The sequence below is a fragment of the Falco punctatus genome (assembly GCF_963210335.1).
Source record: "Falco punctatus genome assembly, chromosome: 5".
In the NCBI taxonomy this organism is placed as follows: domain Eukaryota; kingdom Metazoa; phylum Chordata; class Aves; order Falconiformes; family Falconidae; genus Falco; species Falco punctatus.
In genome coordinates, this window is record NC_137584.1 from 15,899,518 (window position 1) to 15,919,017 (window position 19,500).

A 19,500-nucleotide genomic window follows, 5' to 3' on the forward strand; every position below is an offset into this window, starting at 1 on the left:
TGAGAAATAAAAAACAAATCTTAAAACACCTTCCTCCCATCACTCTTTTCTTCCTGGGCTTAATTTTACTGTCAAATTCTATACCTTGTGTCATCTCCCCACAGCAGTGCAGGGGGACAGGGAGTGGGGGCTGCCATCAGTCTATCACACGCTGTCTCTGCTGCTCCTTCCTCCTCAGGGGAAGCTCCACACACTCTGCCCTGGTTCCACTGTGGGGTTCCTCCCACAGCAGACAGTCCTCCACCAACTTCCCCAACGTGAGCCCTTTCCATGGGGTGCAGATCTTAATGAATCTCCTTCCCATTTCCCATGGGGTCAACTAGTCCGGCCAGAAAATCTGCTCCAATGTGAACTGGCAGCTGCGTGATAATTAGTTGCTGGCTGGGGTTAAACCACGACAATAGTATGACTACATGTAGATGTTTTTTCCCTGCTTTCTTTATTGTGGGTCAAATAGTCATCATCTGATTGGAAAGTAGCAAGTAAAATATGAAATGATAGTACTTCGTTGCATTTTTTCATACTCTTACATCACTTACATTGCACTAAACCTTGTTCTAGCATGTCAAATTAGCTATATAATGGTAAAAGGAACACGCTTGTATTTGGACAGAAATAATTGCTTATAATGGATAAGAAAAAGAAGTGGTTAAAATTATTGTCCCTATAAGAACTATAGATGTTTTTATGCAAGAAGTTTAAGAAGATATACAAGTTATTTCAAATCCAATGCATAAATAGTTTGAACATTAAGATTGGATTCTTATGTTGATGTAATAGGATAGTTTTACTTTTTAAATTACAAAGCCTGTGAGTAAGTTTCATTACTCTTTCAATTGTCAATAAGCTCAATTTTACACTTCACTTTGGAAGAATATCTTGCTTTGTGCAATCACAAACACAACAATAAGTATGGAAATATCTGCCTGCTTTACAGAACTGAAAAAAGTGCAATCATATGTATGAAATGATTATTGAAATGCTGTAAGAAGTACATATATAAATGGAAAAATGTATATAGTCTGAGAATTAATATTTTTGAACATTTGTTAGATAAAGAAACAACACATCTACCAAACACACAATGAAAATAAATGATTTAAATGATATTTAGTCTAGGAAATAAACTAAGCATACTGGATTTGAAAGTAGAAAGCAAGAAGTTTCATAAATAAAAGACAAGTGGTATATAGTAATTATGTATCATAAGGACTACGAGCACAGAAAGCAGAAGAGCTAACACAGAAATACCAGTTGTCATAGCAGTTTCCAGGCTTTTCAAATGAACTGTGGGAAGTATCTCCTAGTATCCTCCTTTTTTTGAGCAATATCTTCTAGCAGGCTGCTGTACTGAGTGAAGAACAGTTTCTAGAGGCTTTTGCTTGTTTCCTGTTTGGAGAGTGCCCATACACCATGTCTTCACCTGACTGCTAATAAGGGAGAGCCAAGCAACTAACTACTCAGCTGAAGCTGTTTGGGGAGCAGATATAAATCTGGTAGATAGAAGCACAGGTTTTGAAGGGCAGGGAATGGAGGCTTGTTGGTTGTTGAGGGTGATTCTTAGAACTATGTTCACAACTAATGTCCCTGTGGTGATTGTGGTCATGTGCTACAGTGTGGTCTCCAGCATCAGCTGAAGAAAATACCCAAAGCAAAACTGAAGCCTTGATGTAGGCAGTACTCCTGAAGCATGATGTTGCCATGCAGGCTTTGGTCTGCAGACATTACTTCTTTCTGGGGTGGGAGTGATGGTGGCCTTGTCTGTGAAAAAGGTGAGTAGACTGCACACCATCACAGAGGATGAATGCAGGACATCAATAAGGTCTTCCACACACCCTGTAGAGGAAAAATTCTGAGCCACATGATGCAAGGAAGGATGGACAGCTGTAGATTGTGCTGAGAAGTGTAGCAGATAGTGACTCTCAGGGTGGGGGATGCTGGAAACATATGACTCTAGCAACAGAAGGAATATTCCTTTTTTGCCTACACACCTGTGATTACTGAAGAGGTACAATGACCCAAGAGTAGGTGAGGACAAAGTATAGGTATCAGCGAAGGCACTGAGGATTCACACAACTATTGGCATATCAGCCTAACCTCGGTCCCTGAGAAGGTTATAGAATAAATGTTCCTGGAAGCTGTGTGCAAGAACATGAAGGACTAGAAGGTGACTGGAAACAGTCACTGTGGATTTACCAAGGGTGAATCATGCCTAACCAATCTGGTAGCCTTCTATCATGAATTAACCAGCTCTGTGGATAAATTGACAGCATTGGATGCAACTAACTTTAGCAAGGCTTTTAACATGACCTCCCAGAGTTATGCTTTTGTCAAGATGAGGTGTACAGACTGGAAAAGTAGACAGTAAGATGGGCTCAAAATTGGCTGGACCATTAAAGGATTTGTGATAAAAGGCACAAAGCCTAGTTGGTAGTTAGTGGCATTCATCATTATTTAATACTGGAATCAAATCTGTCTAGTGTTGTTATTAGTGAACATTGGGTTACATTCTCAGGAAATTCACAGGTGAGATAAAACTGGGGCAAATGGTTGATATGCTGAAGGCTAGGATTTCTCTTCAGAGGGACTTTGACAGGCTGGAGAAACAGGTCAACAGTAATCTCAGAATTCAACAAATGCAAGTCCCACAGCTTTAAGAATAATCCCCTGCACCAGTAGAGCCTAGTGGCCAACTGGCTGGAAAGAAAAGCAGCTTTGCAAAGAATGACCTTGGGTCCTGGGGGTGTTGGTGTTCAAGCAGAACATGAGCCAGCTCATGTGTCCGTAGCAAAGAAGCATCCTGGGCTGCATTAGGAAGAGTGTAGCTAGCAAGTCTAGGGATGATTATTTTTCTTCTCATGACTTGTCAAAGTGCATCTGAAAGACTGTGCCTAAGTTTTGCATTCTCCACTAAAAGAAGGACATTGCCATATTGGGGCAAGTCCAACAAAGAGCCATGAAGATGGCCAGGGTCCTGGAGAACCTGAGGTACAAAGAATGGCTGAGGTAATTGGACCTGTTCAGCCTGAAAAAAAAAGGCTAAGGAAATATTTTATTGATGTTTACAACTGCCTCATAAGAGGATACAGGGAAGACAGAGCAAAGCTGTTCTCTAGAAATGAAAATTGTGGCAGAGCAAGAGGCAATGGACCCAAATTGGAATGCAGAACAATTCTGATTAGATATTAGGAAAAAAAATACCAAACACATTTTGAAGGTGGTTAGCCATTGGAACAAATTGTCTGGAAAGCTTGTGGAATCCACATCCCTGGAGGCACGTTCAGATCTTGACAGGACAGTTCCCTGAACTAGCTGATCTAGCTGGTCTTGCTCTTAATGAGGATCAGACTAGATTGCCTGAAGAAGTCATTTCCCAAATAAATTATCTTGTGATTCTATTACTAAATAAGGAATCTTTGCCTAATTTTACATATACTTTACAAATATAATACTTTAAGTTGAATTTGAACTACTTGTCCCTACACACACAGTCTTTAAGACTGCAAGTATTTCAACCATATCTAAAAGTTTTCCATAATCTTAATTAGGGTGTTACGTTTTATCAATCAGCTTTTTAGCTAAAAAAAAAAAAAAAAAAAAAAGTGTGTTTGTTTATATGCAATGCTTTTCCAAAATCAGAATTTGTATGAATATTTTAAAACTTCCCAAATATAATGTTTTTTCCTGTGTGTTACTTTAGCCTAAATACAATGGTTTTGCCATGCATAAATTTAGCCTTCCACTAGGAAATGGCTTCATATCTATACTGAATTTCACAAAGGATAAAACAAAATGAAAAACAAGTGCTATAGTGGTGTAGTAAAAGGTTTATTACAACAGTAGTCTGTCATCTGGAAGCCTTGCCTTGAAATGGTGAAGTAGAGAAGCACAGTTTCAGAAAGAGGTGAGGAACCACTCTTTAAAGTTTGTAACTTCTCCCCAGGTAATCTAATATTTAAGGAAATATTAATGTAGAAGATGTTGGATTTGTGGAATATATTCAGAAAGGCAACAAAAATGAACCATTAACTACAGCAACTGCCTTATGAAAAAGCAAGGACCCTTTAAGTTTGTAGAAGAAAACAATGAGAGGAGAGGAGGCTTAGAAAGAAATTAATGAAAGCAGGGGCTAAGCTGAAAGCAGAAGGCTCTTCATAAGAAGTAAGAAGGCACTTGAATAACTTAGTGGGATTTTGGACTAAAACACATAAAAGAACTTTCAACAGATAACATTACACTTCTTAACTTGTTGCCACGGAATGCAATGTAGATAGAGAATTTATTTAGGTTTGGTAAGGGATTAGATAAATTCACAACCAAAAAGGCTTTAAGTGGATACTAATGAATCCTTGGACTTTTTTAATACACCTGAATGTTTGGAGGTTTCAAAGGGAACAGACTGCTGGAAGATGCTAAGCTAATGTGCTTTTCCTAAGTAGCCTCTCTTTTTCTGCTCTCAGACAGTTCTAGGCTACACACACTGCTGCACTGACCATACAGCAGGTTTCTTAGGTTCTTACAGGATATTCTCATGTTTTCATCTCTTACAAAACCTTGTATCTAGTACACAGCTTCTTTCCCATTCCCATTCATGCCTCACTGATGTATTATCCCTGCTACGCCTAACTGAATACATAAATATTTTAGTTTTCAGTGGGATTACTGGATGATTAGCATGTGCTAAAGTAGACTGATTTTGAAGCAGAAAATCCTGTCAGCTAAGATGCTTGGATTGATGGATGCAACCTAGAATCAATTTTTGTTCAACTTAATACACTGAATCAAAGGAGCAGTACTTCGGATTAAGCGTAAACTCACACACAGAAAAACTGTAAATCAAATTCTTCCTTTTGGGGAGGTTCACTGTTATTAAAGTTTACTGTACCATGAAATAAGACTGTACTTTCAAACCTTTCTGGCACCTTTATTATGAAGTAGAAGCTTATACGTGGAATTTTTTGCTCCAGGAAGAGGTCCTAGGAAAAGCGTTGCATCAAAAAATAAAGCAAATCATCAAGATTACAGATGGGAAATGTTTAGGAAATCATTCACTCCTTCACGCTGCTGCTGCACAATCCCTCTTAACATAGAATTTGTAATGATTTTTTTTTTTTGCTTTGATTTGGAAGTTCCCTGATAAGAAAGTCAAGCATTTTTTTATGTGAAACTGTTGCTCAGCTTACCAAAAACATTACCTGATGCATAGTTCAAAATTTGTATTACCAATTTTTTGTTTCAAGTTAGAATTCATTTATATAACTTGTAAGTCATACATTTTTTTCATACCTCTAACATCCTAACTTGTACTGGGATACCATTCTTTCTAAACCAGTCCATCTAACCAGCTGTAGAAATGCTGTTCAGCAGTCTGCCACTTACAGAAGATGCTTTGAGTATTCATGTAGCAAAAGAGTACAGAACTGCTTGGAGGCAGTTGTTAGTGGACCCAATATTTTAGGGAAATAGAGGTTAATATACTCATATGATGTTAGCTGTTTTGCAAAGTCTTTACAGTGAAACTTCTGTGGGCAGTCACATCCATGAGATATCAGTGCTGACTCTTTGTCCGGGAGGAGGGCTGAGGCCACAGATAGAGGTGTTGGAGAACCACAGGTTATGCAGCTGGCTCCCCAGGACCTGCCACATACCTGACTCTTGCAAAAGTGGTACTTGGAAGCAATAAGTGACAGGGAATATCATTAGGGGTCCTTCCCTGGAGTTCCTCCTTACATTTATAGCTGATCCATACGCTAGTATTGATTTTTCTCTGGTATTTATGAAACACTAAATATATTTTTAGTAACTCTAATAATTCTGTGGGTTTGAGAATCCTGCTATATTTAGATGTTTCTTCTAATAGTGAGATTCCTGAGAATGTCCAGCCATTTGCTACCACAGAAGGTCTCATTGTTCATTTAACTTTTTTATGGAAGCCTTTACAAAATTAGTTCAAAGCTTCAATTGTTTGTTACATGATATGTACTAGTTTAGTCATAAAAGGCCCAGCAGAAAAAGGTGACAATTCTAAAAATTACATGAGTTATGAGAGCCCTCTTTTATGAAGAAAGAAATTCAGAAGTATTCTAAAGTATTTGCAAAATAAGGAAGTAGAAAACCTAATCTCCCTGGACCATTCTTTGCTTTCCCACTCTGCAGTGTAACGGTTACCCTGTCCTTCCTCTCTCCTCCCCAGTAACTTTTACATCACGACATTTAAGCCTGGTACAGGAAAGGGTGCCATTTAGTTTAGGTTTCTAAGATGTAAGAAATAACATACTGAATAAATCGTTATGTCCTTATGAAACTCATACATTATAGGGATGTTGTTACTAGAATTTTGTGTATGTATCAGCAAAAATGTCAGACAAAATTAAGAATGGTAATACAACAGAAGAGTGCTAATCAGTCCTAGCCTCAACCTAAGAGAATTTCAGAGGGAAGATGATAACAAGGCTAAGCAAAAAATGCCCCATTTGGGGACCTGTGACAGAATCTAGATAGCAAATTTATAACCCGTCTTTTCTGCACAGAATATCACCCATACCATCCAGCAGGTCTGGATCCTGAAAACATGGAAAGCTGTCTACCTTTACCTTCAGCATGTTATTTCTTTTCTTCTGTCACTGTTTCATTGCAGGGAGGATGAGATGGACAGGGACACAAAACCAAAACCAAAACCCCAAACAAAAACAATCTACTATTATTCAATATTTGGAACTGATATTAAAGAGAGTCCCTGACCTGCTCATCAACAGAACTGAAAGACTCAAAACTACCAAAAAAATATGAGTCATTAATGGGTATTCCTCCCAAACAAATAATTGATTAGCTCTGTGTACTGGGTATCGTTGAGATGGAATTCATTTTCTTCGTAGCAGCCCATACAGTGCTGTGTTTAAATTTGTGACCAAAGCAGTGTTGTTAGCACAGGGATGTTTTAGCTGTTGCTGAGCAGTGCTTGCACAGCATCAAGGCTGTTCCTCACTCTGCCCTGCTAGCAAGTAGGCTGGGGGTGGGCAAGAAGTTGGGAGGAGACACAACCAGGACAAGAGTTCCCAACTCAGGAAAGGGACATCCCATAGTATATGATGTCATGGTCACCAATAAAAACTGGGGAAGAGTTTTTCTAAAGTAGCTGTTGCAGGGAGACTGGCTGGGCATCGGTCTGCTGGTGAGAGCTGAAGAGTCACTGCCTTTGCATCACTTGGGTTTTTCTTCTACTTCTTTTTTCTCTCTCTCTCTCTCTTTTCTTTTTTTTTTTTTTTTTTTTTTTTTTTTTTGTCACTTACTAAACTGTCTTTATCATGACCCACCAGTTTTCTCACTTTTGACCTACCAGTTCTCTCCCCCATCAAACTGGACAAGGGTAAGCAAGTGACTGGGTGAAGACTTACCTGTCAGCCGGAGTCAACCCACCCCACTCTGGTTTTATACTTTAAAACCTCCTTATGTCTCTGCTTCCCCCCCACACTGATTTCTACTTTTACTTCCAGGCTCTTTTATTATTATTCTGTATCTTCCAGTTTCTTGCTGATACTAATTTTTATGAACTTTTATACTTGTTCTCTATTTGTTTTTTAAGACTATTTTATCTAAACATATGCTTTAATTGTAGGTTTGATGTTGTTAATTATCTAACATTTAGATTTAAATAACTAAAATTTCTTGAAAAATTCCTTATGTCATATTTTTCAGTTTAAATTCTCTCAGCTGATATTTTCTTCTCATTCTGTTTAATTTTGTAAGATCTGTCTTTTGAAACAGTTATACCAGAGTGGTTCCAAAAAAGCTAGATATGCTTGATGGACATATTAATTACAGTTAAATTTCTGATCTGTACAAAAAATCAATAACTTACAATAAATGTAAAATAATCCTGGAAAAGAACATGAGTTTGCTGGCTTTCTTGCTTAATTTAAATCCTACATTTAGACAGGAATAATAAATAAATACATCCAAAATTATGTTTACATCTAGGCAGTGCCATCCATCATATTTGCTAGCAATCTGTAAGCTGGACAATGTCTTCATTGTCTCTTTTTCTTCTGACTTTTGTGTATGTATGGATAGCTATAGATATGAACACAAATCTATATGCATTTATGTATATGTACATATACAGAATCTCTACATATATGCTTTCAGAATATTTTGTTATCGAATTTGATTATCCTGATATTTGTTATACTAGCTAAATAACTCTATTGTTTATAAACTTGATGGAGGACACATACTAATAAGCAATACAGCTCCTCAAAGACAATTCTAGGTACTGAGTAACAGGTTGTACAGTTGCTAACAACCTCTAGACAGGCTCAACAAACTTTTTTTAATGCAGGCTGTACTTTTCCCTTTTAAGAACACAGATAAAGTTATACAAATAAATTCTGCCAAACACTTCAGTTTTTCTTATTTATATATTTAGTTCAGTCATTCAGTTGTAGGCACTTGCAGTGACATGGCTGCTTGTTGCATACAAAATGCAAACCTGTAAATGTCAAGGCAGCAGAAAAACAGTATCAGTTTGTCTGTTTTATTAAGTTCATTAAAAAGTCTCTTACAAGGCTGATGTTAAGGAAAGCTATGATGAAGAAAGAAAAAGTAAACATGATTAAAAGAGCACATGGCTAATTTCTCACTGTTGTGAAAGGGTCTGAACTTATTAGATATAACAGCTTTACTAAGTTGCTTTCTCTTTTATAATTCTGATTTTCCTCCCACATTCCTGTCTTTATCAGTATAGTGATTCATGCCAGTTGTAAGTGAAATTTTCCTGCAATAGAACAAGAAAAAATTGCTGGCAGCTTCTAATTTTTTCCAAAAATGTGCTGTCATTTAATAAGGCTAAAAATATATTGGGGAAAAAAATATTCCATTGATTGACAGCTCATTCGTAATGTCAATTCAATCCTCCAACCCTAACAGATGACTTAAATTTTTGACATTTTTCTAATACAAACAACACTATTTATTTCAAAATGGATAATGAGACATTCAGTTATTGTTAACAAAGGCAAACACAAAACAGTGATGTCTGTCTTGAGAAATACTGTAATAACCCATTACAAATCCCCCAGGTGAAAAAATACCTCTATGACAGCGTTTAGCTTGAATCTATTCATTCCTAAAACTACTGTAACAGCAGTAACAGAATGGAATGGAATCATCTATTGTCTCAATATTAAACAGCTATTTTAAAGACCTGTTAACATCATCATAGCTGTATTTTACAATCCACTGAAGTTATACTCTTCTATAAAGATTGCAACTCACCAACTGTTGACTAATTTTTCATTTGCTGCTTCTTATATTTGGCATCTCTACATTTTTGTCTGATACATTAATGGAATATATTACCATATGTAAGTACCTCTGGCTGATAGAATGAGCCCATTCACATAAAATAAATCAATAAAATTACCCCAACCAAATAAACAAAAAAAAACCCCTAAAGTTTTATTACATAGGTAAGCAAATTAATTAGATCTAGAAAGCTACTTTATTCCCTTTCACATGTGAGAAACCTCAAGTATTGTTTGTATCCATATAATTTCCTACATTCCTTGGTATGCATGATTCTTTTGTCAATGACATGCACAGATGTCATTACAACTATATCTTTATGTAGAAAATAAGTACCTTTCTTTGTCATATGTATATTTAGAACAGGCCATCATGGACAAAATGTAAATAATGCAAACTGAAGCATACAAGATTAGCTGCATAGACAACTGACACATGTAGAATGGTATCTGGGCTTATTTAAGGTACTGTCATTGGTGAGAAAGGAGTAAGGTAAGGTAAGATACTGATGGATGTCTCAGAAAAGAGCACTCAAGCTGTTTATTAGCACCTTCACTGTGAAGAACTATCCCAAAAGTATTGCATGCTACAGAAAACTTACAGCAGTGTAGATAATTAAGGTTCTGTAGTTTTAAAAAAAACCCAAAACATATTTCACTACTCTCATTATGATACCAATACGTTTTTCTAAGAATGCAGAGAGTAGCTACTCGTGTGTCTTGTTTGGCCATGGATATTTTAAAATTACATTTTCAAGAAATCACAAAACTTTTAATCTTTACTTTTAGTTTGTTTTCAAAGCATACCCTTGAGATAATGAAACTTTGTTCCCCATTTCAGAGAACAAGAAACAAACACAAAGTTACTGAGTTAACAAAAAGCCTAAACTGAATGCATTATTAACTGTAAGTCTGCCTATTTATAGTTACCATATGGAGGCAAGTAGATTAAGGCTTTTACTTCTGTCACATAAGCCAGCTCTAAGCATGCAGGGACTAGAAGAATAATGAGTAACTACTCCTCATTTACCTTCTACATTGTCAGACGTAGGTGGCCAGAAGGCAGCAGATATGATCAGAGAGAATGTTACAAGTATTTTTATATTATAATGCTTTGTTTCAATGTACTTCACCAAACCTACCTTGGACAATGCTTCACAAAACAGCTATGCAAGATAGTTCCTTAAAGCAAAATTAAGCCAGTAATATTTGCATCCCACTTAGAGATTCCATATTGTAGAGAAATTAAGCATTTGTTAGTAAGCAGGAGGAACACTCATACTTTTGCCTTACAAAAAAAAAAAAAAAAAAGTATATACATGTATGGTGTGAGGTATGTGTGTGTATAAGCACACACACCAACACCCATATACACAGTTCATCATGTTTTCTGATTGAGATTTAGTCTACTGCTTGCTCTGCTCAGTCCTTCACATTAGTACAACCTCTGGCTTCTCTCTATTTTCATCTCTTTCTGATGTTAGAAATGCAATTCTTTTCACTCATCCTGTTCCAGAAAACTGCTATAGACATCTAAAATTTTGGTCAACATGCTTAAAATTGTACTATTTTTAAAGCAGTTAAAGTGATAATCCAACTATGGACTTTTTCCAGAGTAAGTATGCTGTGTCTACTAAACGGAAATTTTATGTTTGTTTTATATGTTTAACAATTTTTTGGCCCAAAACTTCTATTTCTGGAAATAAATGATCTGTCCAATATATGTATAAATATATTCAAATTTCTAATCAAGGATCTAAAGTTTTTGGAATTATGATCTGCTATGTTTTTTGGCAATCTCTTATTTAAAAAAAAAAAACAAAAAACAAAAAAACCAACAACAACCCCCCCACCACCAAAATCTAGAGTATATTTATATGGACAAAATCAAAACAGTCTTTATTCTACTGCCAATTTTTAAGCAATAATAGCATTCCTTGTTTTAGACGGTATTCTTTTCCTTTTATATTTCTCATTTATACATTCATATATATATATATGTATATAAATATACATATATATATTCTTATATATACATTCATTTCATTTTTCTTCTATGTTTTTATCCTATCTTTATGCTTTCCTACCCTCCTCTAAAATAACTTCCTTCTTCAGCAATTCACTGTCAGACTGATCTCCTTCTGGTCCTGTAATGTACTGTAAAATAATTAATATTTTCTGTGGCTCTGTCTGCATTAGTAAGGAGTAAAAATATTGTATAAAATTATTGACATTGTCAGCTAACAGAATTGCTTTGCCAGATCTTCAGCAAAGTCTGTAAGTCTATAGCTGTAGCTTTACTGGGTTTAGTCACCCACTTTTTTTTTTTTTTTTTCTCTCTACTTATCTGTTACTAGAAACAATCTTGGGGTTTTTTCAGTTTTTCTGGTATCATAGGGTGTTCTAATCTGATAAGAAATGAAGGATCATATATGGATTTTATAATTACATTATCTTTGAAAATTACAAAAGAATCTAGAAAGTACATGATGGATGAAAAAGAATGTCTATGTGCTTTGTCTCTGTTCAACAGTTTACTTATCAGCAAATTCTAATAAATAGTTCAACCCCAAAATTTTGGTTATGTATTATTTGCCATACCATGGCTTAATACTATGAATGACATAATAGCAGCCTAATGTATGTTTATTTTTATTTTCTTATTTGTCTTCCTGGATTTTACTCTAAAAATCTTCTACAGTCCTGAGGAAATGCATGCCCAAGCTCACGTTGCACTTCAGAAACCATTCACTTTTAAATAAAGAGAACTTTAAATAAAGTTCAATAAATTGTACTTTCTGTAGTAATTTAATTTATCTCTAAAATAAGAATATTGCACTGAAGACCTCTTTATTTAATCCAGTATCAGATCACACTATGGGTGGTGCAGCTCATGCTCTTATCTCCTTATTCTTGTCACAGGAATTCTGAAAGGCAGGCAATGCCTCTAGGTACAATGGAGGATAGCAATATTGCCCACTGCTTGTTCTGATTTTACTGGGAGCTTCATATTTCACTGGCCGTTTTTTCAGAGATATTAAGCTGAGTTAAATTTTGTGTAATTATCAGAAGTTAGAAAATATATATCAATTATTACTTTTGTTCTTTATACTGTTATCCTTTTTGTATAAAAACATAGTTCATTGCATATATTTGGTTTTTATTGAAATTCAAGAGTATTTCTTTCTAAGAAATACTAAATGTTTTGAAATTATGTAAAGACCTGTCAAAAAAGATATGTAATTTTTCTCCATCAGTTTCCATTACTGTTTTTGAGGAGATGCTGTTTTGAATTAACGGTGTACTTTATCGAGGGAATGAAAGAGCTATTTCTCTTCATTAAATCTTAATTCTTTCCACTAGAAACTCTTCCTACTCTTTTTCAGAAAAAAAGCAGATTAGCACAATAGACACAATAGGGAGAGGTTTTGATGATTATACGCATTAAGGTAAGGCTATATCAATAATGAAAGGGTTTTGTATATACAAGATACATCACTAAAAGTAAGTAATAAAATCAAGCAATCATAAAACTACATTAAAAGGAAGCATCAAAGAACACTATTAAGGCAGAAAAACACCTTTAAAACATAAGGCATCCCCTATATATTCTATGAAAGCATGATTTTTGCATATATCAGCATTGCAAAAAAAAGGATGCACGGAGAAGGTGATTGGTTTTTGTTTTAATTATAGACAGGCAGAAATATTCCTGTGTAATCTACCTATAAACTATCAGTGAAAGGAAAAAAAACCCCAACAAACAAAACAAAAGACCCACAAAAAATACAGAAAGTCCTCTAAGAAATACCCTTTTACAAAACAGGCATTCTGAAAAAAAGTACAGAATTTTTTCTTCCCTCATTTTTCTCTTTTTTAAGAAGAAGTGATTCCACTTTTGCTTTCTCACTGATGGGGCACCATCATTTTAATTCAGGTTAGTCTTGCTACTGGTGCTCTAAATTAGGTGAGAATCAAGGGATGTTATTTATTTTCTAACTAAACTAGCAAAATTTGAGTAGTAAGATCTTTTTTACTTCTAGATTGTTGATTTATTCCTATGAACTATCATTATTTTTTATTTTTAAAAAATGCCACTGCCCTAGAAGCTGAATGCAGCTGTTACACAGTGACCTACTAGCAGCCTTGCTAGTAGGTCTAACTGGTTTTGCCTGCTTTGGAAACAAGCATCTGAAATATTTATTTTGGTCTTGTTACACAGAATTTGTTTTAAATAATATCAAAGTAGCTGTTTGTGTCATAGTTTAACCCCAGCTGGTAATTACGTACCACACAGCCGCTCGCTCAGTCTCCCCTCACCCAGAGGGATGGGGAGAAGAGTTGGAAAGGAATGTAAAACTTGAGGGTTGAGATAAGAAGAATTTAATAAATGAAATAGAATAAAAATGAAAGAAAAATAATAACAATGATAGCAATAACAGTTACAAGGAAAATGGGGAGGGAAAGAATAAAATCCAGAGGGAAAGGAAGAAAGAAACACAGGGTGCACAATGCAACTGCTCACCACCCGCTGACCAACGCCCAGCCAGTCCCCGAGCAATGATCCACCTGCCCCGGCCAGCTCCCCAGATATATATACCAGGCATGACATCCCACATCCCACGGTATGGAATACCTCTTTTGCTAGTTTTGGTCAGCTGACTTGGCTGTGTCCCCTCCTGATTCCTTGTGCCCCTCCAGCCTTTTTGCTAACAAGGTCTGAGGAACCGAAAAGTCCTTGACTTATATAGATATTACTTAGCAGCAACTGAAACTATCAGTGCATTATCAGCATTGTTCTCACATTGAAGCCAAACCACAGCGCCATACTAGCTCCCAAGAAGATAATGAACTCCATCCCAGCTGAAACCAAGACAAAAGTCAGTCCTTGGTAGAAGGAGCAGAGGAGCATATCTTTGGAACCTAGCTTTAATTACCTGTTGAACTTTTATCATTTTTCAACTCCTGTAGTTATGTTTCATTAAGTAATACCATATAAGACTGATCTATGAGATGGTGCAACAAAAAATAATATGGAAAAATCAAAACTATCTCCATTAGTCAATTTCTTACTCTCATTTTTTCATTATGCATAAGGAATTTATAAATGCCATAGGTTTTGTGTATAAATTACAAGAAGAGGTTATATAGGAAAGAATAATAAATTACCTATTGGTAGTAAGAAACATGGGATGTACTGTGATACACATCACCTTCTCAGTATGTCTTAAAATCCTGCCAGAAAGAAGCCACAAACACTCACCCCTTTGCAGTCCTTCTGGTAAAATGAAAATGTATAACTGTTATTATTTCATAACACTTTTCTTTTTTCTTTCTGCTTTTGTGTCTGTATTAGTCTGTAGTTGTAAAACAGCATTAGGTCCTGTTCTAATGCATCATACCACAAAATGATAAGATAGTGAGTGTGACACACTCCAAGGCAGCAAGCACAGTCAGAATAAAAACTTAGTCTACGGCTTCTTAGTGTAAACGATAGAGAAATGGAAGTTGCCTGCTGTGGTACAGTAATAAAACTTCTGTTGTAATAGCTGTAAGTCTTCTGGTGTATTTCTGTAAGATGTGCAGAGTATGCCTCTGTTCTTATTTAACCCTTTTTCTCCAGGTCTAATCCATCTTTTGGTCAAACTGACAGAAATGTTCTTACATTATGGAAAGACATATTTGGCCTTTAGGCTTTTTCCTAGGTTTGAGGGATTTTTTGAAAGAAAAACATAGTAAAGCAATAGTTGTCTTACATCTTCTTGTAAAATTTTATGACTTAAGGTCCAGCTTGCCCAAAGGAGTAGCAATAGTCATCAAGTCAGACTAAGAGGAAAGTGATGCACTTATTAGCCCTCACTGGCAGAACAAAATTCTAGACAGGGGGAGGATGAAGAGAAAGTGACAGAAAGGTCAGAGCTCTTACAGAGAAATTTGAAGATGACTAGCAGAAAAGTTTATTAAGTCAATACTTTTGAAATAACTGTCTAGATAATTAACTTCTATTCTGCTGGTTTGCTCTATATTCAAGAACAGAAGAAGTACTTTTAAAAAAGAAAAGAAATAAAAAAGGTGGGAGGAAATGTGGAGTTGATATTTGGGTAACTCTTTACAAGAGAGAAAGGAAAGTTTCAATCTGCTTCTCCACAAAGAAAATTGTTGACATATGATGCCAAGAAGTTTTCAACATCCTTTCTGCTTGACATCAAGCAAAAAAAGTCAACTACATCAAACTGCCTAAAAGGAAGGTCTTTTACCATTAAAAAAAATAAATTAAAATCTAGAAAACACTTAGATGAAAATATATACTTTAAGGTTTGTTTGGCCACAACTTCAGCTGTGTTATTTATAAATTATTCAGAGCAATTTCAGAGCTATTGGCTTGTGGGTAGGTCAAATAACAGAAAGGTAGGAAAAAGCAGATGAAGTACAGAACTGTCAGATCAAACTTGAATTCTTGAAAAAATACTAGAAAAAATGTAAAGATGAAGTATTTGTAAACATCTGAAACCAACAGAAAGATGACACTCACTAGGTAACATGGATTTCTCAGGAACAAAATGTGTGAAACCATTGCAATATCTGTTCTCAGGTGGTAATAAACCTCTGGACTAAGGAAGGAGTAGGTGATACATATCTTGAGTGCATCAGCATTCGTGTAAGGAAACCAATGGAACACTGTCTCATTGGAACTAGCTCTAAACTACCTGTACCTCGCTGGAAAAAATAGTAAAATATGATAGTGATTCAGAGTAAAAAGAATTTCACTGAAAGTGTTTTGGGTCCACTAATGCTCTTCATCAGTGTTTTTCATCAATGACCTGGATGAATTAATTGGGAATATTATGACAGAACTTGCAGATGGCACCAATCTGGGAGAGAGACAGGGAAAAACTCTACTAATGGTCTGGAAAAGAAAGGAAATTCAATTGGGTGAAGACGCATCCTTTTTGGCAGTTATAAACAAATACATACACATTGGGAACAACAAGGCAGTTAATCTGCAAAGAGATCCAGAGAATTCAACCTGAATGGGATTCAGCAGTGTATCAATGTTGTGGAAAAAGAAATCTCCATGTCAAGATATTTGGTCAAGAGTTCTACTTGTGCAAGAAGTGATGTAGTTCCCTGCCATGTATCAGAGCATACCAGCAGGCTCCTGCCAATCTTACCTTGCCTGACTGACTGACTTCCCAGCTTCATCTCAGACCTGCCATGTCACTGCAGGCTGTCTGGTCATCACTGGTCCGTGGCAGACCCTGGTTACCAGCACTGGACCTGCTCAAGTCTTCTCATTTGTGTACCATGGGACTGTATTGCTTGTCAGTGAGGTTTACCCTGCCTGTCTGGCCATCATATTCTCTATATAAATAAAAGAAGTTTATTAAAATTATTAAACTAAACCTAGCTGAACACAATACTTTAAAATATGGTGTTAAGATTTAAATCTGCCATACAGAGTCCCCACGTGCCATGGTTGCAATGTGTGTGTTACCAACTACTACTTATCTCCCAAAGCCTATTAATATTTATTGAACTAAAGAATTTGTGCCTCTGTATGGAGCTGTAGGTATTTAGGTTTTGATCATGAAACATGGAAAAAAGTCGGGTTTATCCATAATGCTAGAGCTCATTAGTGAATGAAATTATCAGGAAATCACTGGTGTTCAGTAGGTAGTGATCAAACTGTTGGAGAACAGCTTTTTACTATTAGAGAACTCAGTTTAATCTGACAATTTTTGATCTGTAAATATGCCACGTAACTTACATTCAGGTCCACACAGTTTATACAAACCTGAAACTTTGGTCTGATCCCACAATGTGCTGCATTCATGAAATAGATATAATAACGCCCTTTAACTCTCTTGTGTATGAGCACAGCTGAAGCATGTGTAGGTAAAAATGAATTTTCTGGTTTGAGCAGCACCCGCAAATACATGAGCGAAGGGAAGTTGCTTTGCCTGTGTCAAGAATTTCTGCCCTAGCACAGAGGTGACTAGGACCAATTGGATAACAGTAACTGCTTAGTAAAACCCTAGAAGAGGGCCAGAAAGGTATGTGGACTCAGGCTTATATATGGTATGCTGCTAGCTCTGCAAGGTCTACCTGTGAGGTCTGTCCACTGGGAATATCTGAATCAGAACTGATCTTAGAGTAAATCCATCTTGGAGGAAAGATATTACCTGTAGCCTGGATGCAATCTCCATTTGCTGCCTGTCACGGGTACATCAGCTTGCCATCATTGTCACATTAGTGTTTCCAGTAAACAACCTGACATGACTGAGACAGAACTTTGGTGGTGTCAAGAATATTTTAAAATGTACATGTTTGTTGATACTAAAGTGAGTGAGTAGTAAGCAGAAGGTGGACTGACTGCTATTTAAGATTCCTCTCTAGACTAAATTGAGTTTAAACGATGTACACAAGTTTTTGCTGAAAAGACTTTTTTTCAGTCTTCTTGTCAAAAAATGATAATATAAAATTCAAAGCGAGTTGTAATTATGACTTTTCAAATGCCAGCAGAACTTTCTGAGGAATAGCCAATGAAATATTATTTCATTAAAAAAATGCTGACATGATGGGATAAAAACTGAATTTTGGCCTAGGAGCTTTATTTTTTTCAATTACTACTTAGTTGAGAAGACTTGGTAAAAGGTTCAAAACTGTTGAAATGTTTCACTTTAAACCTAAATGACAGAAAAATTTAAATCTGTTGAAAATATGTTGCCTAGAATATTTACTGATTTGTTTCAGGAATGGAATATGTAGGTAAGAAACAGAAGTGCAAACACCCTAAATACTCATGATAGCACATTTTACAATATGTTTTAACTCTCTTTCAGATTATGTGTACATAAACACAAGTTTTGACTTGTCCCCAAGCTACATGGGGAAATAAAATGACAGTTGAATTTCTCACAGGAACAGAATAACATTTTTCAGATTGTGGCTGTTGTTACATCAGGAGGTCTGCTTGTGAAAATAAGCAGTCTTCAGAGAACACAAAAGCTTTCTTAAAGTCGCATATGCATAATTTCTCAGTATCTTCAATTTTGGAACATGAAGGTTTTAAAACTTTTAAAGAATAGTTCCGTTATCCTAATCTAACTGTTGAAGTTCCAATTGTCTTTACTGAGAATTGGTGGGTTTTGATCTCTGAGTTCCAGAAACCGTATACGCAAGGATACAACAAAGAAAATTGCATCTTCCATTGTTTCTTTTATAGTTTGCCTGGTTACTTCAACACAACAATCAAATGTATTTATTAGAGCAGATGGTTACAATAAAACACTTTTCTTTTGTATCATCTGAGGCAACAGCAGCATTTTTTATCCCTGGTCTGTCATCCAAAGGTGATTTTTCCTCTATTACCCCCTCTCTATTTTGTTCAATTATGCTATTATAAGTTGCATATTTTTATACATTTTACATTTTGTATAATTTTTGCAGTAAGTACAATTTTTATATTTGAAATTAGAGGGCCCAAACAAATGTAGGATTTCATTATGATAGGTACTGAATGAAAGAAACAGTTAACAATCACTGTCTCAAAACCCAAATTAATAAAATAGCTTGTATGTTATTACTATCACATCCAGTGCAAATAAGGAGAAATTAGTAATCCATTGGTATGTAAGAAACTTAACAACTGTGAAAATATTGTCCAGGTTTTAAATTAATTTATTAAATCCCGGCATGTTTCTCTCAGTCTGTTTAAGCTTCTCCCACTGTAATTTTAACAGGAACCATATAACTTTATCCCCAGAAGCAATATTTGTTCAATAAGAGTGAATGAATGCACATCAAATCCTGCTGGCCTTGACAATTACCCTTAATGTGAGGTTTCAGTTAATAGCTTCAGATGTACCTGCCATCCAGAATATAAGGAGCCATGTAGTGAAATTGCCATAAATCACTGTGTGGCTGGACTGTGTCAGAATGGATCACAATGCAATGATCTCCCTGGAGAGTTTAAGTGTCACAGCCTGACTAGTAGAAATCACTTTTGTCATGAGGCATTTAGGTTGTTCAGAAAGAAACATCTGAAGAATGTAAATGCAGCGTTTCTGAGGAAAAAAAAATACTCTGCTGCTAAATTTTCATTATCTAAATTCACGAAGTATCTTTTGAGTGTCTGTAGCAGAAAAATAAACCGACACTCATTTCTTTTTATAGGAAATAGTACATTCTTAAGTAC

At 35.8% G+C, this 19,500-nt stretch overlaps 1 protein-coding gene across 5 annotated transcripts in view; it reads left to right on the forward strand.

Annotated features, from left to right (window-relative positions):
- The window catches only part of EYS (eyes shut homolog), a 1,034,174-nt gene that overhangs the window by 403,591 nt on the left and 611,083 nt on the right, over window positions 1-19,500 (forward strand). The gene's annotated exons all lie outside the window — the stretch shown is intronic.